Source organism: Pipistrellus hanaki (assembly GCF_964339955.1).
Source record: "Pipistrellus hanaki genome assembly, chromosome: 4".
Classification (NCBI taxonomy): domain Eukaryota; kingdom Metazoa; phylum Chordata; class Mammalia; order Chiroptera; family Vespertilionidae; genus Pipistrellus; species Pipistrellus hanaki.
In genome coordinates, this window is record NC_140506.1 from 94,516,571 (window position 1) to 94,539,443 (window position 22,873).

The following is a 22,873-nucleotide window of genomic DNA, read 5'->3' on the forward strand; positions in this document are numbered from 1 at the left end:
AGGATTCAGCCACCTGGGGACTGTGAAGCGAGTCCCAAGGGCCCTCTGGCCTGGGGGGGTGCGGGGAGAGAAGCTTTGCACTGCTGCTCCCTCAGGCTGGCTTACTGCACCTGCCCCGCCCCCCAGCACAGGCCCCGCCCCCCAGCACAGGCCCCGCCCCCAGCACAGGCCCCGCCCCCCAGCACAGGCCCCGCCCCACAGCACAGGCCCCGCCCCACAGCACAGGCCCCTCCCCACAGCACAGGCCCCGCCCCCCAGCACAGGCCCCGCCCCACAGCACAGGCCCCGCCCCCCAGCACAGGCCCCGCCCCCCAGCACAGGCCCCGCCCGCTCAGAGGCAGCCTCTGCGCGGACCTCCCTGTGCGCTCTGTCCCCTCCGGGCTTCATCCCCCTCACACATCCCTTGAAGCATTAATCGTTTAAGCCCATTCCCTGTTCGTTGTTTTCTCCCCTCACGAGAATGCATGAGGGTGGGATTCTTCTATTTATCGGAAACAGTGCCCAGCACACAGGAGACACGCAACAAATATCTGGTAATGAATGAATGAAGGAAGGAAGGAATGAATGAATGAATGAATGAATGAAGGCATGTGTGAACATGTACGATGGCGGCAGTAACAGTGCCAAGCATGCGGAGCTGCCCTGCTGGGGCTGAGTCAGCCTGCGTGTCACACGGGGGCGGTGCAGTCCCACGGGCCGAGGACTTGGGGCTCGTGCTCTGTGGTTGGCATCCTGCAGCTCCGATCGTTTCATCTTTGGGTTTGTAAGTGAAGTCTGACAGGCAGAGGAGCGTGCCGCCCGCCCCTGTCCCGGGTGGCTCTCGGCGCCCACTCCCTCCCCCACCCAGTCACCGCTCTGTCCTGTGTGTGGCTGAGATTCAGTGTCAGGTGTGTAATAGGTGGCCTGGGGTGCCGGGAGGACCTGCCCTGGTCCCACATGTATCCCCGTGCCCGAGGGAGCAGGACATTAAAGAGCAGATAAGAAACCCATGACAGCCCTGGCCGGGTGGCTCAGTGGTTCGGAGCATCGGTTGGTACACCAAAGAGTGAATTCCTGTTGGGCACATACCCAGGTTGTGGGTTCAATCCCTGGTTGGGGTGCATGCAGGAGGCAGCCAATCGATATCTCTCTCTCTCTTCCTCTCTCTAAAATCAATTTTTAAAATTTTGAAGAGCCCTAGCCGATTTGGCTTAGTGGATAGAGCATCAGCCTGTGGACTAAAGGATCCCGGGTTCAATTCTGGTCAAGGGGACATGCCTGGGTTGCGGGCTCGATCCCCAGTGGGGGGTGCAGGAGGCAGCCGATCAGTGATTCTCATTATTGATGTTTCTACCTCTCCCTTCTTCTCTGAAATCAATAAAAATACATATTTTTAAAAATATATATTTTATTGGTTTTTTACAGAGAGGAAAGGAGAGGGATAGAGAGCTAGAAACATCGATGAGAGAGAGACATCGACCAGCTGCCTCCTGCACACCCCCTACTGGGGATGTGCCCGCAACCAAGGTACATGCCCTTGACCGGAATCGAACCTGGGACCCTTGAGTCCGCAGGCTGACGCTCTATCCACTGAGCCAAACCGGTTTCAGCAAAAGACATATTTTTAAATGTAAAGAGACACCAGGACAGCCTGAGAGAGACCTGGGCAGAAAGGAAAGCGTTCTCCTGCTTTCTGAAGGGACCCTCCCCCTCCCTTCTGTGTGTACCGCCCCGGTGTCAGGTGCTCCCCCCTCCCATGCTGCGTGCTCCATCCCTGGGAACTGCGGCTGTGATCCAGGGCCCAGCAGTTAGAGAGAAACGGGCCATGTGAGAGAAAGCCCTCCGCTCCGGGTCAGTGCAGTCTCCCTCTCCCAGTGACTGGCCCGGGCCGGGAAGGAGCTTTCCCCGGCCCCGGGCCCGTTTCCGGGGTCTGCGTGTGAGCAGGGCAAGCCCCTTCCTCCCTGGAGGGTCTCATCTGTCAGCTGGGTCCGTGCCCTACACGTCCCCCTCTGGCAGTGACAGCCGGTGTGCGCATGCTCTGCCAAAGGAATCATGGGTAGATGTGTAGGTGGTGGTCATGGGTCCTCTGAAGGGTCCTGGGTCAGGGCCCGATGCCTGCCCCCCGAAATATCCAAAGATGGTCTAGCTTTAAGCCTTGAGGGATGGGCGACCGGAGACCAGGCCTGATGGGGGCTTCAGGCCCAGCTGTCAGCAGGTACATGGCCCCGAGGAGGTAACTCCAGACCAGACCTAGGTGGCTGCAGCCCGTGGTGGTCCCCGCGGGTCCTGGGAGTGGCCTCAGTGGCCTGCGACCCCAGTGGTGTCTGCAGACCTCAATGACACCCGTCTCGTCCCCTCCCTCCACCCCGCCTAAGCCCCCCTCTCTCCCAGCCTAGAATTTGAACAATTCTCCAGGATCCACTTAATTAGCCAAGCTCGTTAACTCCCACAGGCTTCTCCTCCCCACCTAATTAACTGACTTAATTAGGGCTTACAGGCCGGCTCCACCCAGCCCCCTCCAGCTCCTACCCTGCTGCCTCCTCCAGGCCCCTGGCCCAGCCCCGCCTCGCCTCCCGCAGGCAGGGCACAGGCGTGGATGGGGCCTGCACCTGTGTCCCTCCCTGAGGCCCAGGGCACCGGACAGCGCCCCTCGGCAGCCCGGAGGCTGGAGTGTGAGCAGGGAGGTGGGTGGGGAGAGGGATGGAATGTATAGGAAATTGGAGGTGCGGAGGAGGTGAGGCTGGCGTGGACGGACGGCCTGAATGGCACAGGGGGTTAGGGGCTTGGATTCTGGAGCCTGCCTGGGTTCGAGTCCCAGCTAGTGTATGAACCTCAGCGAGCGCTTCATTCTGTCTTAGATACATAATGACTGTACATACCACCTCAGTGTTATTGTGAGGTTTAAATGAGTTGGTAGGGGACAGACTAGATGGGGTCAATCGGGGGGGGGGGGGGGGGGGCGCGGGGGGGAGGGAACGTATGTAATACTTTCAACAATAAAGATTAAAAATTAAGAAAAAAAAATGAGTTGACATGGTAAAATGCTCGGAGCCCAGCCTGGCACAGATCTGTGCTGCCACAGAAGTGGGTGGGGATGCACAGAGGCCCTGAGGGTAAGGGGCTGGAGGATGGCGGCAAAGCCAGAGGGGGCTGCTCCTGGGCGTCAGGGGGACCCCAGGCAGGCTCTGGGGTGCCAGGAATGGACAAGGCCTGGGACCTGCCTGGGCTGCTGACTGGGAGGTCCCCCGGCCTGAGCAAGGGTGGAGGGATGACTAGCAAGAAGGGCGCACACCAGGGTGTCCCGGTCCCTCTCCAGGACCTCTAGACTCGGTGCCTCAGTTTCTCCCCTGGGGAAGGCCTCGCCTTGTGGGAGTGCCTGGCTTACTCTGGATGCCTAATAAATGTCTGGAGACGCAATCCTGAGCAGGGAGATGGCATGAAAAGCTTTTGGGCCTCTCCGGTGTGGTTCAGTGGTTCAGCATCAACTTATGAACCAGGAGGTCATGGTTCAATTCCCGGCCAGGGCACATGGCCAGGCTGTGGGCTCAATCCCCAGTGGCAGCTGATCAACGATTCTCGCTCATCATTGGTGTTTCTAGCTCTCTCCCTCTCCTCTCCTCTCCTCTCCTCCCCTCTCCTCTCCTCCCCTCCCCTCCCCTCTCCTCCCCTCCCCTCCCCTCCCCTCCCCTCCCCTCCCCTCCCCTCCCCTCCCCTCCCCTCTCCTCTCCTCTCCTCTTTGAAATCAATACAAATTTTTAAAAAAAGAAAGAAAGAAAGGAAGGAAGGAAGGAAGGAAGGGAGGGAGGGAGGGAGGGAGGGAGGAAAGAAAAGCTTTTGTGGGAGGAGCTCAGCTGCCCTTGACCTGCCCGGGAACTAAAACAAAGCAGAGCAGGTGGGCTGTGCTGGTGGCAGGCGGGCTGCAGGCCGGCACCAGGGGAGGCTTCCTGGAGCTGGAGTTGAGGACACGATCCTGAGGAGGAAGAGCATCTGCGCGGCCGGGCAGGCTCCGGGGGAGATGGCCAATCAACACGGGAGTGGGGAGAGGCATCATGGGCCCTGCACACTGGGATGGCCCTTTGCCTCTTCACCTCACCATTGCACATGTTTGGGGTGATCAGTGTAGTGTCTCCCCAACAAGAGTGGAAACTCCGGAAGGCGAGGATGGTCCACGCAGCCCACCCTTTCATCCTAAAGTCCTCACGTGGCAGGTGCCCACTGACAAGTGTGAGTGAAGGACTGCATGGATGCCTCGGCCGGCCGGGAGCCCGAGACTCCCCAAGCTTAGCGGGAAAGAGGCCCCCTGTGGCCGCCCAGGCACCCACTCCGCACGCTCAGCTGTGAGCCCCCCATCTCCTCGTGTGCCACCCTTAGGGGGCAGGAGCTGGTCTCCAGGATTCAGGGACTCCTGGGCAGGCTGAGCCCCCTCAGAGAAGCCCCTGGCACAGACTGGGATGCTGAGGCAGCAGTGATGATGGGGACAGAGAGGAGACTCTTCCATCTACACCTGCATCTCTGAGCCCTTCGGAAATCCACATGTACACTGGGTGCACAGAGCTTGGGGCTGCGATTGACAGAGACCCGAGTCCCGCTGACATAGCACGAGCCGGGCCCTGGGACTGCAGCCTGAAAGCCCGCCTTCAGGCCTGGCTGGGCCCAGGGGCTCCGATGATGGCAGGAGGCTCTGCCTCCTCCATCTCCTGGCTCCGCTGTCTGCGGTGCTGGCTCCCTCCTCCAGGGGGTCTCCCCGGGGAGCAGCTCCAGGCCGACACCCACCCTCCGCCAGGGCGATGGGAAGGGAGTCCCACCCCATCGGCTTGGCGGGGGGCACAGCTCCACCTCAGAGGCCGTCAGGTGGCCAGGGGGCTGCAGGAGGGTGTTATGTCAAGGAGTGTGGGTCCCCGAAGGAACGTGGGGTTCTGTTGCTCAAAGATGGGGACATCTGACGCTGAAGAGCAGAGTTTTACTCCCCTTGGAATAGGGGGGCATCCAGCCAGGCCCAGGGCCCCGCTCTAAGGGCTGGTGGTTTGTAGCAGATTGGTGGTCTGTTCCCGCCCATAGCTCCCCGGGCCCCTCCCCACTCCAACTGGGCAGCATCCTCTTCTCTCCACCTCCCACCCCTCACCTCCCCAGCCCCAGGGCTGCTCTGCCCACAGCCACAGCACTGCCTTCCCCCAGCAGCTCCCACTGAGGGCCCACAGGACCTGGGCTGTAACACATGTGCTATGCGTGTCCATGCATGTTCTACACGGTCTCTGAGAGCCCCCAGGGGTTCGCCGCCGGTTGCTTGCAGTGGTAACCTGCCTGATGGTGCACCCTGGTCCCTGCCTTCCCATTTCCTCCCCATGCCTCCCCAGGACCACCTGCCAAGTCAACTGTTTGCTCTCGAGTTGGCTTAAGCAGGGTCTGTTTCTGGGAAATCCAAACTAGGACATCTTCAAACCAGCCCCAGGGGAGGACCAAAGCCTATGACCCGGGATGCTTGGAGACCCTTCCCCAAAGGGCGCTGGGCCTGGCCCACGCTGAGCAGCCCTGCCTGGGTTCTGAGGGTCCCGGACGGTGCTCCCGCTCCCCGGAACTAACGAGGCCCCTCCAGTCCTCACCCCACACCTCCCAAGAGGAACAGCCACAGCCAGGCCCTCGGGCACCGGCATTCAGAGCCACCAGAGCAACGGGCACGGGTGCCAGGGGACCAGGCAGTCAAATGTACTCCCCGCTCCCACGCTTCTCCGAGTCAGAAATGAGGTCATTTCAGACAGTTCTTGGACCTGGTTTCAGAAAGCAGAATCACACAATGGAAACGTTATTGGGGTTCTTCCTGCAAGATCCCACTTAAAAACACTGCTGTCCCAGCCGGCGTGACTCAGTGGTTGAGCATCAACCTATGAACCAGGAGGTCACGGTTCAATTCCCAGTTAGGGTGCGTGCCCAGTTGCGGCCTCAATCCCCAGTGGGGGGTGTGCAGGAGGCAGCTGAGCAGTGATTCTCTCTCATCTCTTCTATTTCTCTCTCCCTTTACCTTCCTCTCAATAAAAATATTTTTTTTAAATAAATAAAAATAAAAACACTTCCACTGAATAGGCTTTAATTATTGGAAAGAAAATGCTGAAAAGTGCAAACCTGTGCAGATCCACAGCTAGAATCAATGTAAACATTTTACCATAATTGTGTCCGATGTTTTTAATTTAAAAAAAGAAAGAAAGAAATTGCAGAGGAGGATGGATTCCCATTATCGGCCCCGCCCCGGCCCATTTCCTGCATTCCGCTCCCGAGGGCAGCACCCCGTTATTGAGGAGATGTTCTCCTCCTGTCTGCTGGCAGGCGTTTCGCTGCAAGAAACAGAATTCCCTTCAAAGCAGCGAGTCCGAGTCCGACTCAGCAGCTCGGCCTGTCACAAAGGGCAGGCTTCCCTCCCGCTCCGCTCTGCGGGCGCGGGCACTCGCCAGCATCAGTGGCATCCCGCTGGCCCGGTCACACTGGCATTTCCGCAGAAGCGGTGGGACTCCTCGGAACTCTTGCTGGAACACTGTGTTTCTCAGTTCAGAATGGACTCTCCACAAAGCCACTGAGAGACGCAGAGCTCCCGCGCCCCAGCTGCGTGCCCCCGCAGCTGACCCTCGTGGCGGGTTCTGGAGGGACTCCTGGTTTCCCTTCTCAGCAGTGACCAGCCCTGGCTCCCTGGGGCCTGAGAAGCTCCTGCTCCTAGCGGAGCTCCCGTTAGCAGTGTCTTCTGTAACCTTTGCCCAAAATGTCATCATCTTCAGCTCTCTCCACCCACACAGCTCCGAGCTGCTCTGTCACCTTGCCACCAGGTCCCTGATGACACTGTAGGGGCTGGTCACCAGCAGCAACATCCTGGCATGATGGTGGCCATGGGGGAGGGGTCCTTCCTACACAACAAGTCCTTCTTAATGCAGGCCAACAAGCCAGGACCACCTCTCTCTGTCATGATCTCTCTCTCTCTCTCTCTCTCTCTCTCTCTCTCTCTCAGTTCCACCATCTCTAAGAGTCTCTCCCCTTCCTTCCACCTCTCTAAAAGTCAATGGAGCCAGGCCAGCATGACTCAGTGGTTGAGCATTGACCTAGGAACCAGGAGGTCACCATTCAATTCCCAGTCAGGGCACATGCCCAGGATGTGGGTTCGATCCCCAGTAGGGGGCATGCAGGAGGCAGCCAACTGATGTTTCTCTCTCATCAATGTTTCCATCTCTCCCTTCCTCTCTCTTTAAAAAAAAAAAAAATCAATATAATTTTTTTTTTATTGATTTCAGAGAGGAAGGGAGAATGAGAGAGATAGAAACATCAATGATAAAAGAGAACCATTGATCGGCTGCCTCCTGCACACTCCACACAGGGGGCTGAGCCCACAACTCTGACTTATGCCCTGATCAGGATTTGAACCGTGACCTCCTGGTTCATAGTTCGATGATCAACCACTGAGCCATGCCTTCTTCTTTTTTAAAAAAGAAGAAGAAGCCGAGACCGGTTTGGCTCAATGGATAGAGCGTCGGCTTGGGGACTGAAGGGTCCCGGGTTCGATTCTGGTCAAGGGCATGTACCTTGGTTGTGGGCATATCCCCAGTAGGGGGTGTGCAAGAGGCAGCTGATCAATGACTCTCTCTCATCGATGTTTCTAACTCTCTATCTCTCTCCCTTCCTCTCTGTACAAAATCAATAAAATATATTAAAAAATAAAAAATAAAATAAATAAAAATAAAAAAGAAGAAAAGAAAGAAGGGGGAGGAATTCCTTCCCTCTTTCTCTTTCTCTAGTCTCTCTCTACTGCTGGCCCAATGACTCACACTTCTCCATTAGTTTGAGGCAGAAAGGCCTTACATGAAGAGGATTAGAACAAAATTAGGGTGAAATTCGAAACTTGAGAACACTGATGGGACAGGGAGGGGTGGGAGAGGAAAGGGAGATGTAGGGGAGGTATCTTGGAGGATCCCTGTTTGGGGTGATAAAATATTCTAGACACGAAGCAAAGTGTATAAGGCACAGAGGTATGCGAAAGAGATGTTTTAGGCACCCTGGCCAAGGTCAAGGCTGAATAGAAGAAAGGCAGCTTCAGTAGGGGTCCCCTAGGCCAGGGGTCTTCAAACTACGGCCCGCGGGCCACATGCGGCCCGCAGAGGAGTCTGATCCAGCCTGCCAGGTTTTTTGGGCAGTGAGCGCAGCCGAGGTGTTACAGTAGGAATTAGTAGTTCATATAGTCCGGCCCTCCAGCTCTCTGAGGGACCGTGATCTGGCCCCCACTTTAAAAAGTTTGAGGACCCCTGCCCTAGGCTAAGGGGTTGAATGCCAGGACATTTACCCTAGACGGTGGTTCTCAACCTTTCTAATGCCTCGACCCTTTAATGCAGTTCCTCATGTTGTGGTGATCCCCAACCATAAAATTGTTTTCGTTGCTGCTTCATAACTGTAATTTTGCTACCGTTGAATCGTAATGTAAATATCTGTGTTTTCCGATGGTCTTAGGCGACCCTGCTAGCGGTTCTCAACCTGTCAAGACCCACAGGTTGAGAACCGCTGCTGTAGATAACTTTATGGTTGGGGGTCACTGTATTAAAGGGTCTCAGCATTAGAAAGGTTGAGAACCACTGCCCTAGACTCACTTTGTATTTTACAGAGCTGATGGCACGTAGGAGTTGGATTCTAGAGAAAGAAGAAAAGTCGAGGCAGAGGCAGGAGGGAGGCGAGTGAGGAACTAAGACAATGTTCTCGCTAGCAGGGGTTTCATGCTGATGGCCCATGAGCCAGATTTGGCGCAAAAGAAGGTTTCATTCGGTCCTTTCCGTATTTCTGAATTTGGGGAGATTTAGAAGATGTTTCATTAGAATATGGATTCCCTGCTTCTGTTGAAAAAAATTGTCTGTCCGTGAAGGGCCCACAATGCTTCAGTTTGCTTCATGTCCACCAGTCCCTTCCCTATCACCTGACCCCTGGCCCCAGTCACTAAGGTACCTGAGTTTGCAACCCCTGACTCTAAAACTTCTAGAAAAAGTCAGGGAGGTTGGGAAGAGTATGCTGGGTGAAAACAAACAAAAAACAATCTAAAATAACAGCCCTGAACAAAGTCTTGGAAGAAATAGAGAAGCTATGGGGTTTGGGGGAACTTCTCCTGAGGGAAGCAGTGTTGCTGGGGCTGGGTAGACAAGGCTAAAAAGAGACAGAATAGCGGTCCCTATCTTGTCTCTCCGTCCTCGTCCACCTCACCCGCCAAACAATGTTCCCTCACACCTGGGGGACGCCTTTGCACATGGTGCTCCCTCTGCCTGGAATCACTCTCCTTCCTTCTGCCTGGTGAGCACTGCGCATCCCAAAAGGTCACTGCCTTTACAGCCGGTGGAGAAGGCGGTCTGGGCTGGCCATGACCCCCAAAGCCCCAGTTTATGACCCCTTCTCTGGGTAGGTTGTTAGTTCTCGAGGTCTTGCTCAAATAGGATGGATAGAAGCATACTAGTAGATGGATGGCTGCATGCATGAATGGATGCCTAGGTGGCTGCCTGGTTGCACGGAAGGCAGAAGAACGGATACAAATGAATGCACATCCTATTGCAGAGCTTTGATGTTTCCCTCCTTGAAATAGACACAGGCTCCACCCCGCAAGGACAGACTGGCACAGTCTGGGACAATCTGGTCCCGCAGGGCCAGGAGGCTGGACCAGGTGACCCTCTCAGACTCCCCCGAGTCCTGTCTAACCTCGTTCTCGCCCCCTCTTGGGCTCTGACCTAGAAAGGACGGGCTGGGAGGACGAAGAGGAGACCTCGGCGCTAGGACCCAGCGGAGCCGGAGAGCGGGGCGGGGGCGCCGCGCGGGGGGAACCTGCGCCCCGCGGCGCGCGGCGGGACCGGCGCGGCGGGAGGGAGCGCGCGCCGGGCGAGTGCGCGTGCGCAGGGGCGCGCGCCGAGCGGGCGGACAAAGGGGCGGCGACGCGCGGCGCGGAGGGCGGAGCGCGGGCCGGGCCGGCAGGTGCGCGCGGGGCGGAGGGCGGAGCCGCGATGCCGCGATGGAGCGCAGCCCGGGCGGGCGCCGGGGCCGGGGCCGGGGCCGGGGCGCCAGGCGGAGCGCGAGCCGGAGCCGCAGGCAGAGCCCGGGCCGGGCCGGCGTCCGGGGCCGCGGGGCCGGGCTGCCCGTAGCGGCGGCGGCGGAGCCCCCCAGCGGCTGAGGGGCCTCCTCCGGCCCTCGCGGGCGGGTGGCCGGGACGCGGGGATCCCCCGCTACCTCCAGACCCAGAGAACCCCAGGAAAGCGGGGGGGAGGCCTCCGGATCCAACACCGAACGACTCCCCCCCGGGGACGGCGAGGACTGCCTCCGTGCTCGGAAGACAGCGACGTCCCTGCGGGGCCGCGAAGACTCCCCCCTTCGACCCGGGCGCCCCCAAGACCTAGAACGCAGCGACCCCCTGTCCGGGGGTGAGGCTCCCCCTCCCAAGACCCTGGTCAGTACAACTCCACACCTCAAGGCACGGAGACCCGGCTCCGCGCGCCCCGCATCAGGGAGCCCTAGACCCCCATTCCGGCACGCAAACCCCAGATCTGGGGACCTGAGGACCGAAGAGCTACTCCTCACCAGCAAGAGGCCTGCGGACAGCCCTGCACACTCACACTCACACACACACACTCACACTCAGCCCCAGGACCCGGGCGGCGGAGCCCCCCGCGGCGCCCCTCGCACCCCAGCCGGCGGCGGCGGCGCCCTGAGCCCCCGGGCCGGGCGGACGGACATCGAGACGGCGCCCAGGCCGCCCGCCGCGGCGTCCCCGCGGCCCCCGCCCAGGTAAGCGGGCGCAGGGGCGGGGCGGCAGGTGAGCGCCCCGCGGCCCGGCCCTGCAGGTGGGGAGGTGCTGCCGCGCGCACGGCCCCCGCCCCGGCGTCGCCATGGAGCCGAGGCTGAAGGACGTCTCTTTGTGTCTCGCTTGGAGGAGCCGCGCCCCCTCCTCCCTTCCCCCACCCCTCGCCCTAGCCTTGGGGTTCGGGGCCCAGCCCCCCCCCCCCCCGGCCCCACGGGAGGGGTGCTGGCAGAGCACCTTGCGCCACGGAGAGGGGAAAGAGGATAGAGTTCCCACCCCCCATCCCCACCCCCCAAAAACACCTGAGAGCCTGGAGCTGTTGGGTCCCCAGTCTTTGGAGTATTTTATCCCCCCACCCCCTTGGCTGAGTTCCCAAGTGAAGTCACTCCCGGGAGATTTGGGGTGTTGACAGGTCAGGGGACCCGCAGTGTGTGGCTCCAGGGTGACGGCTGGGGCTCTGGGTGTGTGTCTTTGTCTGAGAGGCAGGGATGGGTGTGTTTGAGGGAATGGGTGCGGACGCCTTATTTTCTCTGTGACTCCGCTGCCCCACCCCCAGGCCACTGTGGGGGGTCGTCACCCGCCACCTGTGCTCCTGCAGGACAGGGAGGGGGCAAACCCACAGTGAGGTTTCTGGGGATGGAGGCGGGAGGGAGGGAGTCTGGGTGAAGAAGCCCTTTCAGGTCAGGCTCTTTCCTGTCCCCTCTGCCCCAGGGACAGCCTTCCCTTCTCCTGACCTCCAAACACCCAGGGCCAACCGATTGGTCAGCATGTCCGGCACCAAAGGGCGTTCTAGGTTATCACGGTAGCTTTCCAGGATGTGTACAAGGCAGTACCGCCACCTGCCCTGCAGCCCACGGGACAGGGAGAGGCCGGGGTGCTGAACCCTGAAATGCTGACATTCTGAAGCAGAGACACTGGGCTGCTGGGGTTCCCACCAGTCTCCTCTGAAGGCAGGACTCTGGGTGCAGGTAGCCCCACCAGGAGTTTCTTTGTTCATTTGTTCATGGAACAAACTGTATCTGGTGTCCGTGATGTACCCGGCACTGGAGTCAGTTCTCTTCCTCACTTCGTCCCGATCCTCTTTCCTGATCGTCAGACCCCCGGGACGCTCTCAGTTTGCCAGGCCACACCTGAAGCACTCGATCCCCATCCCGCGGCAGACGTGGGGTCCCTGAGGCTGCGTGGCCAATTCCGCCTTCCCCTTTCTGATACCAAGTACCCCCACCCCATCTGCTGCTGGCGTGGGCCCACGGCGGCGGATGTGGTCAGCAGGGGAGAGGGGGAGAGGTGCTTCTGGCAGCCCCTCCTGCAAATTCAAGGACAGTTGGGCCATGCCCCTCAGCACAGGCTGTGGGGAGCCCACTGCCCTGAAGACTGGGCGATCTCGGGTGAGCGTGTGACATCTCCCCGAGAGGGCAGAGTGAGCCACTGGCTCCGCAGCTGGAGGGCGGGTGTAGAGCGCATGTGGGCCTCCAGAAGCATCCAGGTGTGTCCTCTCCGTCTCCGAAACGATTCCCACCATGGGTTCCCGGGAGCCCAGAGCTCGCCGTATGACCCACAGGCAGGGGCGTGGAGGGAGAGACAGAAAGCAGAGATTGGGGTCACTGTGACGAGGTCAGAGGTCAGAGGGCCACGGGGAGTAAGACTCCCCTTCTCACTAACTTGCAGTGGCTCCCTGTTGAGTCTGAATCGCAGCCAAAGCTCTGTCTGTGCAATGTGGCCCTAAACCGCCTCCAGGGGTCACCTATCTCCCATCACCCTCTACTTCACCTCTGGCTCGTCTCCCTGTCCCCTCCCGCTCCCTCCGTCACCAGGCCCTATCCCCCAACCTGAAAAGCTCCCCTATTGGAGGGCTCAGGAGCCGCTCTCTGCCTCTACCTCCCCTTTTCATCGGGCCTGGGCTCCCAGAGGGGAGAGCTGCATGGTGGCGTGGAGACAGTAGAATGTCCCCTTGTGCTGTGAGAGTTTGTCTCCAGAACATGGGACCAGATCTGTCTCGTCCCCATTGCATCGGTTTTGTCTAGCCCCAGACCCTGCATAATATACAACGCATGTAAAATACAGCTTCTAGACACACTTTGATGATCCAAACAGTGTTTTTCCTCGTATTTGCATTTGTTGCCAATGCTAAAAAAACAAAACAAACAAAAAAACACAATTTAACATACAAATATCGATTTTTGGACCCTATTGAAAAAACAGGTGATGTGGTGCGCTGAGGCAAGAGCCAACGAGTGACAGTGCTGACCTTTAGACAGAGCACCCCCTCCAGCCTGCCCCAGCCCCACCTGCCCGTTCATTCAGTAGCAGAGCTGGCGGCTGGCTCTGCAGGCTTGGGGTGGAGGCCAGAAAGTGTTTGCTCTGTGGGTGACCTTCGCTTGCATGTGTCTTGCACACGCGGGTATTCCCTACCTGCCCCGTGGCCACGTTAGAGCATGCACAGAGCAGCACCCCCGGGTCCTCAGGCTGCGATGGAGTGAGCCCGAGTTCCTCCCACCAGAGCCCCACTTTCTCCTCTTCTCCCATCTTGTGCCCCTCCCCTAGGCTAGAAGGGTTCAGCCGCCAACAACTCGGTTTAACTCTCACTTTCCCAGGAGCCAAGGTCCTAGGTCCAGGTCTCGCTGAAGATTCTCGGGGGAGGACCTCACTCTGGGCTCAGTTTACCCAGGCGTCAGAGAGGAATTGGAAGCCATAAGCTTCCCCTTTGTTCGGACTTTCTAGGGCTTGAGACCAAGCTGCTCTAGTGTGAGTCAGGCAGGAGAGATGGGGGGGCTAGATTCGGAAGGCACTCAAAAATATCAACATTCCCTAAACATGAATGAAACCAGTGGGCGAGGCCACGTAGCTGGGGCAGGGGCCAGAGGCCAGCGCTGGGCTCCAGGCACCCGGCATGGCCCTGGAAGGGAGCGTGCCGCCTTCCTGGATGAGGGTCTGCAGGGGCCCTCCGTTGGAGGGACAGCAGAACACCGCAGTGGAGAGCACAGGCTTGGACCTTGCCTGGGTTTGAATCCCACTTGGCTGCTGTGTGGCCTTAGGCAAGTCATTTAACCGCTGGGCTTGGTTTAAATAGCCCCATAAGAGGGGAAGCCGGTGTTTGGGAGGCGGTGCTGTGTGGTGCTTCAGAGCCGGGAGGAGTCCAGGTGCAGGGGCTGGGGTTCAAGCCTGAGGGTCTGTGGAGGCCCTCCCAGTGCCTTGGCCCGTAGCTCTGCCGAAGGGTGGCCTGGCCCTCGTCTCCCAGCTCTGCCGTCCAAGCGCTCTGCCTGCCTGGCTTGTCCCCAGGCGTTCTGCCCCAGGCAGCTGGGCCTCAGGCCAGAGCCTGGATCAGCATCCCCAATAGACTCAGGGTTTTCCCCAAACTACCCTTCCCTCCCCTACTCAGGAAGCTGTGGCAGTTGGGCCTGGAGGGGCCAGTTAAAGCCACGCCCCTCTCCTATCCACCCACCTTTCCCGGTCCCCACCATAGCCTGGCCACAGTCTGGGGATGGAACAGGTCCAGACTCAGGTCAGCCCCCACTCCGGAGCCTAGTAATGTTAGGGTTGGAAGAAGCAGGGGGCATTTTTTCAATGTCAGGTACTCCGTGCCCAGCACTGGCCATCGCTTTCTCATTTAGTGCTGAAAACGGCATTAACTCCGAGCGGGGATTTGAGCCCAGCTCTGTGAGCCCTGAGGTTTGTGCGAAACTGGCTGCACCTCTGTCATTGACTACATGGCCTTGGACAAGGCAGTTGTCTTCTGTGCCTCAGTTTCTCCTGATGTGGAATGGGATAAAAACTGCTCCCCTTTCCTAGGGTTGTGGGGAGGATTAAAGAACCCCTTACAGGTAAAGCACAGGTAGTGGTGCCTGCAATTTACTTGTTATTACTTCTGCCACGCCCTGCTGGGATATGCAAATGGGCTGGGCTGGCCCCCACGCCAGCTCCTCCCTGGGCTTTCACCAGTCCTGGGAGAGGCAGAGAATGTCCTGAATGCCTCTGGGTATTGGGATGGGCCTGGGGGCCTGGGGTGTGGGCTACACAGAACAGGGTCACCTCCTCCTCCTGGTCAGGACTCAGCAAGGCTGCGGAAATCCCTGCCCCAGGGCATTCCTGCCAGAGCAGGGAGATCCTCCATGCCTGCCAGCTCCGACCCTGTGTCTCCTGGAGAAGCAGGGGGCCCACGTTTAACATGGTTTAGTGGTAAAAAGTAGCATCTTAGATCCTGCTGTGTGACCTTGTGCAAGCTGCTTACTCTCTCTGAGCCTCAGATCTCTCATTTACAAAAAAGTTGGATGGTACTGTACCTACCTGCCTTGTAGGGCCACAGTGAGGATTAACTGAATGAATGTGCGTAAAGTGCTATGCACGGCACTGAGTATCCACTAAGGGTTTGCTCTTAATATTAGTTCTCAAAAGCCCTGAGTAGAAAGGGGATGTTAATGCCACTTTTTTATTTTATTGATTTGAGAGAGAGAGAAACATCAATCAGTTGTTCCCTGTACTTGCCCAACTGGGGATCGAACCCACAGCCTGATTAGGAATTGAACCTGCCACCTTTTAGTGTATGGAATGACACTCCAACCAACAGCCACACTGGCCAGGGCAGCCCCACTTTTATAGTAAAAAAAAAAAAAAAAATAGAGGGTCAGGGGTGAAAGTCTTTACTCAGAGTTTCATATCTAGAACTTAGGGAGGATTCTGCCCACTTTCCCCTCATTCACTCACAGAATACAGGACAAGACCTGTCAGAAAGACCCAGCAGGACCTACCCTGGGCTCCAGCTGCGTCCCCGACATATCTGTTACCAGCTTTCCTGCCCCCACTCCTCTGCTCGGGGGCCGCCGCCGTGGGAGCCGCAGATGGAGGAATCTGCACCGGGACTCAGAGGCCCAGGCTCCCCTCGCCTCCCCCCTCAGCCTCCCCCCAGGGCCAGCGGAGGAGTGCTGAGGGGGCATGCTGTCCCCTCTCAGGGCCTGGCACACAGACGGCCTCAGGAAGGGCTTGCTCGGGTCCAGGGTCTGGCGTGCTTCTCGCTCAGAGTGAAAGGCAGGCCCTGGCTCTGACCTCCGAGGCCCGGTGCATTGCCATTTCCTTTTCACCTCTACCCTCTCCTCCTGCCCCTACCCCTCACCTCCTGTCCCTACCCCTTACCCGCCCCCTGCCCCCATGCCGGCCTCCTCACTGCTCCCGAGCACACCAGGCACGGTCCCCGCCCCACCCCACGCCTCTGCCAGGAAGGCTCTCCCACCGCCATAGCCACACGCACAGCCCTCTCAGTAGGCCTTTCCTGACCCCACGTACAATTTCATCCCCTACGCTGGGCGTTCCTCGCTTCTCCTTTTTCCCCCTTTGAGATCCCGCTGTCTGGCATGTATCCCACTTCCTTTGTTACTGTCTGCCTCGGCTACAGTCTAAGCTCCTGGAGAGCAGGGCCGTGTGCTTGGCTCGTGACTGTATCGCAGACCCAGGAGCAGTGCCAGGCACGTGTAGGTGCTCAGCAAACCCTCACGGAGCTGCTGGGGCCAGGCATCATCTCTAGGCCACGTCGGGCCGTGTGACGCTGAACACGGCACTAATCTTCCCGCCTCTGAGTCTCAGTCTCCTGAGCTGTACGGTATATGCTCTAGTGGGAATAAGACAGTTGTGAAGTTTAAGTGAGTCAAAATATAGAAAGTGCTTAGACTCTGAGTGTTTCATAAGTGTTGGCTGTTACTAATACTTAGATCTATACCATTATCATCCCTATTTTAGTGATAAGAAAATGGAGGCACAGAGAGAGTACGTGACTTACCTCAAGCTTCATGGAAAGAAACAGTGGTGACCTGGGTCTACCCAGGAATGCCTGAATCTGGGCTCGGGGCTCCTATGCTAGACCATCCCTGTTCCATCCCTGATAGAGGCTCAGGGAAGGAGGGAGAGGTGAGGGCTGTGGCTACGGAAGGGCTCTTCTCTTCAGGGAGCCTCTGCTCTCCCAGCCGTCTCTCCAGTGGCCACTACCTGTTCACTGGTGGACACCCCGCCAAGGGCCCTGGCCCAGCAGCCAGTGGCAGGTGACCGTCCTGCCCCCCACCCTCCACTCCTGTTGCTCCCCCTGAGTGTTGGGCTGCCCACATCACACAGGCAGCAGGGCCCACCCATGCCTCCTCCCACACCCACGGAGGCTGGGAGTGGTGAGCTGGGGCTGCAGTGGAGAGCGTCACAGGCTATTAATCACCACCAAGGACGTGCCCCCGGGAAGGGACAGACTGCGCTGGCGGGGAGGGAAGGCCGAGGCCAGAGCCAGACACCAAGCCTGTAGGAAGGGCAGTGGGAAGAAGTTGTTCCCAGTTTCTATTGCTCAGTCTTGGGACAGTCCCAGTGCTTCATCTTGGTCTCCTCACCTGGGAAATTTGTGAGCTGGGTCACATGATTTCCAAAGTCCCTTCTGGCTCAAGCATGTTCCAGGGCCACTGGAAAGGTATGTATGATGTATTGCCATTTATTTAACCACATCTGCTGATTGACACTTGGATTGTGTCCAGCCTTTCCAGCCCTGGGGGGCCTGGGTTACCGTTCTGCCGCAGTTCTCCATCCTGGCTGCCCAGCCTCCTCAGGTCTCCCCCCTCAACCCCCCCTCTGCACTTGGTGCTGGGCCTGCCTGGTGCTGTCCACGCCTCTGGTGCTGAAGACAATGGGACTAGCGGGAGGCCTGGGCTGCACACCAGAGACCAAGAGCAGAGAAGGAGATAAAGCAGAGGGAGTTCAAGGTTCAGTCCCTGGCTCTGACCCTCACTGGCTGAGCAAGTTGCTTAACCCCTCTGGGCTTCAGCATCCTTATCTGTAAAATGGGGTTACTAAGAAGATTGAATGGCAGCAGCAGCAGCAATGTAAAGCATTGGCATGTTGAGAAAATAGATGATAATTTTACTCTATTATTTTGGAGACAGTAAAGCATAGTGATTAAGCTTTTTAAAAATATATATTTTATTGATTTTTTTTTTTTTACAGAGAGGAATAGAGAGTTAGAAACATCAATGAGAGAGAAACACCGATCCCCTGCCTCCTGCACACCTCCCACTGGGGATATGCCTGCAATCAAGGCACATGCCCCTGACCAGAATCGAACCCAGGATCTTCCAGTCCGCAGGCCGATGCTCTATCCATTGAGTCAAACCGGTCAGGGCATGATTAAGCTTTTGAATCCTGGAGTGGTGATGCCTGGATTTGAATCCTGGCTGTTACTGGATAATCTTGATCTTGTGCCTCAGTTTCCTCATATATAAATTAGGATGGTTAATAGCCCCCGTGTTGGGATGTTGCAAGGATTAGGTGATATCATTTACGTGAAGCAGTTGTCACATGACAGGCATTCCCTAAGTGCCAGCTGTTGTTATCACTTTCCGCCATGTCTGCTGTGCTCGGGGCTGGGGCTAGAGGGAGGCAGCACCTTGTCCTGCAGACACCTGGCTTCTGGCCCAGCCTTGCCACTGGCTTTCTATGTGGTTTTCAGCAAACCACTGTTCTGTTCTGGCCGTCAACCTCCGCATCTGTAAAATGGGGCTAATGATACCTCATGCGGGCCCCTTGGAAAATAGCTTTGTTCCTGTAGGATCGCATGCAGGAAAGCCAAGATATAAAAAGTTACAACTTCCCAAACACTTAAAGAATTATTCACCCAGCGTTTGTCACGCCCTGACTGAGAGTTAGAAATAGCAAGATGATTAAGGCATGGGGCTTGCTTTCAGGGAGCTCTTGGGTTTCTTGCTGAATCGTTACCCCCTTCAAGGCTCATTCCCGTGGCACCTCCTCCAGGAAGCCACCCGAGTCCCTCCCGCCCGTGCCCTCTGGAAACTCTGGAGCACCCGTGGCCTTCCCGGCCGCAGGTTACCGAAGGCCTCATTTTGTCTGCCTTCCTGATTGGCACGCTTACCCCCAGGATCTGCCATCGCCCTGGCCTGCTGGCCTCGTGCAGGCACCGGAGCAGTGCCTGGGCTCGAGGAGACAGGCTCCTCTGCAATCCCCACGGTGCAGGTTACATAAACTCACCTGCTTATGGGAAAGGGACATGTTTTGATTCAAGAAACAAACAATGAGGAGTGTAACTGGCTGTAGGCATGCCTGACCCCGGTGCTTAGAGCCGCTGTGACCTGGTGGGTGGGATGGATCCGCTGGTCGGCCAGGTCTGGGTGGAGACAACCGTACTGAACCGGGGGCCGAGGAACCCTTTCCCTGAAGAAAGTGCTGAGCAGGAAAATCATCACAGGCCCATTCAAAAAACCACTGACGGGGCGGGGGCGGTGGGGCGGGGGCGGGGGGTGGAAATCAGGGGCATCTGTAATACTGTCAACAATAAATTTAAAAAAGAAACCACTGAAGTGCGTGAGCTAGGCAAGAATCGGGTCCAGTCTGCTCTTCAGAAGATTCATCTGATCGCATGTATAGGAGGGGGTTGGCGGGGAGGCCTGGAGGCAGGCGAGGGGAGGTTGTGGGGGTGCGGGGAGCTGATTCAGACATGCAGGCTGAGGAATGAAGCTGCAGCCCCTGCCTTACGGGGAGCACAAGTGAAGCAGGTGAGGGCGGGCGGAGGGGATCCCTGTCCCACTCAGCACCTGAAATTCCCTCTGGTAGCTGCTTTTTCACAGGGACTTATTTTAATAATAATATCGACCCAGAGAGCTGACCCACCCAAACACAGCCATCCACGCAATGGCATCTTTCCAGGTGAGGGCTTGGTTAAGGATACCCTGGGGGTTGCCTGTGCTGAGAGACAGCCGGGGGACTGAGAATCTTAGAATCCCAGAGTGAGAGTAAGAAAGGCCTGACTGATATCACTTAGTCCGACTGATTCCCAGACAGAAGCACACCCAGGGTCTGCCTCCCGCTACCCCACTTCCTCCCTGTTGCAACTTCATCCCTGTCTCATTTTGAATTGCTGTCTGCCTGGGTCTGCCTTCGGGAGCCTCGAAGGACAGAGTGCATGGGACCTGAAGCCTGATGGCCTGAGTTCAAATCCCAGCTGTGCTAATGGCTAGCTGTTGGCAAGTTATGTAGCCCACCTGTGCCTCAGTATTCTTTCCTGTAAAATGGGGATAACAGTAGCTAGTTCCTATCTCCTTGTGATTGTTAGTAATTTAATCCATAGTGTTAGCACAGCACCTGGCAAATGGCAGATGCTCAATAAATATCAGGCAGGCCTGGCCGGTGTGGCTCAGTGGTTGAGTGTTGGCAGGAGGTCATGGTTCGATTCCTGGTCAGGGCACATGCCCAGGTTGCTGGCTCGATCCCTAGGAGGGGACGTGCAGGAGGCAGCCAATCAATGATTCTCTCAGTGTTTTTCTCTCCCTCTCCTTTCCTCTCTGAAATCAATAAAGATATTTTTTAAAATATTAGCCAGTATTGTTTTTCTCTCAAGATAAGGACAGACCCCCTTCTCTTTACAGGCTGCCCGCCTTCTACCTACTCCTGTACTGGATTCTTAACATCTGGTTGCCAGTGCTGTCACCATCCAGATTACCTTCTCTGGCCCCGCTCCAGGCAGTCAGGCACACTGAGGTTCAAGTCCTACTCTATTTTTTACAGAAAGGAAGGGGGAGGGACAGAGAGTTAGAAACATACATGAGAGAGAAACATCAATCAGCTGCCTCCTGCACACACCCTACAAGGGATGTGCCTGCAACCAAGATACCTGCCCTTGACCGGAATCAAACCTGGGACCCTTCAGTCCACAGGCTGATGCTCTATCCACTGAGTCAAACTGGTTAGGGCCAAGTCCTACTTTTTTGCTCACTTGCTCCCTTAGCCTTGAATTAATTAGTATAATGCTAGCTTCTATAACAAATAAGCCCCCCTATCTCAGCAGCCTAACACAATAGAAGTTTACTTCTGGCTCATATAAGGTGCCGAGCGGGTAATCCTCCCACACCCAGAGACCAGGCTCTTCCTGTCTTGTAGATCCACCGCCTTTCAGGGTCTTGGACACACACGTTTCTATTCTCATCTCATCGAGGAAATCAGGTCCAGTGACCACACCTGGACACCAGGGGGGTAAGAGGTATAATGCCCACAGCTGCCCGCCAGCACAGCTCTGTATTACAGGAGACAACACAGCTTTGGTGGGCAGTTGGCTATCTTTGTGGAACCATAATAAGTTAACCTCTCAGGCCCTCTTCCTCCATAAAATAGAAAGCATTGCTCGATGTGGCCTGGCTGTACAGCTCTTTACATTTACTAAAATCGTTAAATTGTACACTTCAGAGGAATTTTGTGATATGTAAGTTATACTCAAGCTGGTGGGTTTTTGTTTGTGTGTGTTTTTAATCCTCACCCAAGGATATTTTCCCATTGATTTAGGGAGAGGGAAAGTCAGGGAGAAACATGATGTGAGGGAAACACACCGATTGGTTGCCTCCTGCACGTGCCCTGACCAGGGCCCGGGACGGGGAGGAGCCTGCAACCAAAGTACGTGCCCTTGACCAGAATCGAACTGGGGACCCTTCGATCTGCAGGCTGACGCTCTATCCACTGAGCCAAACTGGCCAGGGATCCTCAAACTTTTTAGAAAATGGGAAGTATGTTGCTCTCTTTCTCAGGGTACTTATGAGGACTCAATGACTTTTCTTTTTTTTTTTAATATATATTTTATTGATTTTTTTACAGAGAGGAAGAAAGAGGGATAGAGGGTTAGAAACATCGATGAGAGAGAATCATCGACCAGCTGCCTCTTGCACACCCCCTACTGAGGATGTGCCCCCAACCAAAGTACATGCCCCTGACTGGAATCAAACCTGGGACCTTTCAGTCTGCAGGCCGACGCTCTGTCCAATGAACCAAACCGGTTTCAGCTCAGTGACGTTTTACCAAGCTGCACTGTGTGTGTACAGGGGGCAGGGGATTGAAAGTAGGCCTGAATGGGGTTATGCATGGGCTGTAGTTTTCATGGGGCACCCCACTCGAGCCACCTGCCCACAGGAACCGGTTGTGGTTCCATCTTGCCTCTGGTTTGGGAAACCCTGGCCCCACTCTGCAGCCCTCCCCGCAGGTGGAGGAAGGCCCAGCCCATGGGGCCAGAGCTTTTGTGGTCAGAGCCCAGACTGCTGCCAGGAAGAGGGGCTGGCACCTTCCTGCCTGCAGCAGCACAGATGGGAGCCCAGGGCTTCCCTGGGGGCCGGTGGGGACACGCATGGAGGTGCGAGTCATGTGGGCCCCGGGGCAGCAGTCAGCTTGTGAGTGGGCAGATGCAGTGCCACCTGCATAGGTGCGCCAGGAGCCCCACTGCCTGGCCAGGCAGCTCGCAGCTGCTCCTTAGAGCAGAGGCAGTGGCAATGGTGGAGGTAAAACTTGGGGGAAGGTCCCACTGATGCCAGACCAATGCCTCCAGCCTCAGTGCCTCCTGAAGAAAGGAGCTGGTCCCTTCTGCCTAGACTGCTGTGGGGACTAAGGGGGTGGTACCTGTGAGCACCTGGACCAGTGCCTGCACCCAGTCCGCTGTCCTCAGGAGCTGAGTGTGGGCGCACCCTTGGCCGGGGCTCGGCCCTCTTCCCGCCCTCACTCTCCTCACTGGACACGGAGGGACCAGAGGTGATCCAACTTCCTGACCTGGGAGCCACCTCAGCACTAGCTGTCTGACCTTGGTCAGGGTAGTCTCTGTGCCTCACCCTCTGCACCCGTGAGAGGGGGTAATAATAATAATACCCACCTCGTGGAGCAGGGAGGAGTGAGGGCATCCTTAGGAAGGGGCCTGGTGCCCCTTTCTAGGTACAATTTAAATGTTAGCTGCTGCTGCTGCTGTCGTCATTATTCTTTTCTTCATCATCAGGCCCAGAGAAGCAATGTGACTTGCTCAAGGTCACCCAGCTAAAAAGTGGTGCGCGTTAGGATCAAGGCCAAGGCTGCTGCGCCCCAAGGCCCGTGCAGCCTCCGTCTCCCCCCACCGCGCCTCTTCAGTCACGTGGGCAGTAAGTGGGTCAGCGGCAGGGAGTACCTGGGGGGGTGACGTGGCAGCAGGGACCGTGTGTGGATTAGTTCCTTGTCTCCTGCTGACACCTGGCAGGGAGCAGGGAGCAGGCCTGAAGGGAAGGGAGGTGGGCAAGGAAGCGACCCCCAAAACTGGGCCCCAGGAACCAAGTACATAGAAAGAGTTTTACCTGAAGT

At 57.1% G+C, this 22,873-nt stretch overlaps 1 protein-coding gene across 2 annotated transcripts in view; it reads left to right on the forward strand.

The window, feature by feature from the left end:
• SBK1 (SH3 domain binding kinase 1) overlaps nt 1-22,873 on the forward strand; it is a 48,135-nt gene that overhangs the window by 18,046 nt on the left and 7,216 nt on the right. The window contains exon 1 of one of the 2 annotated variants that reach the window (XM_084882960.1): nt 9,888-10,755. The exons of the other annotated variant lie outside the window; for it this stretch is intronic. The gene's annotated coding sequence lies outside the window, so the exon portion shown is untranslated. Of the gene's footprint in view, nt 1-9,887; nt 10,756-22,873 lie in introns of those variants that run through there. 2 annotated transcript variants of the gene reach the window in all.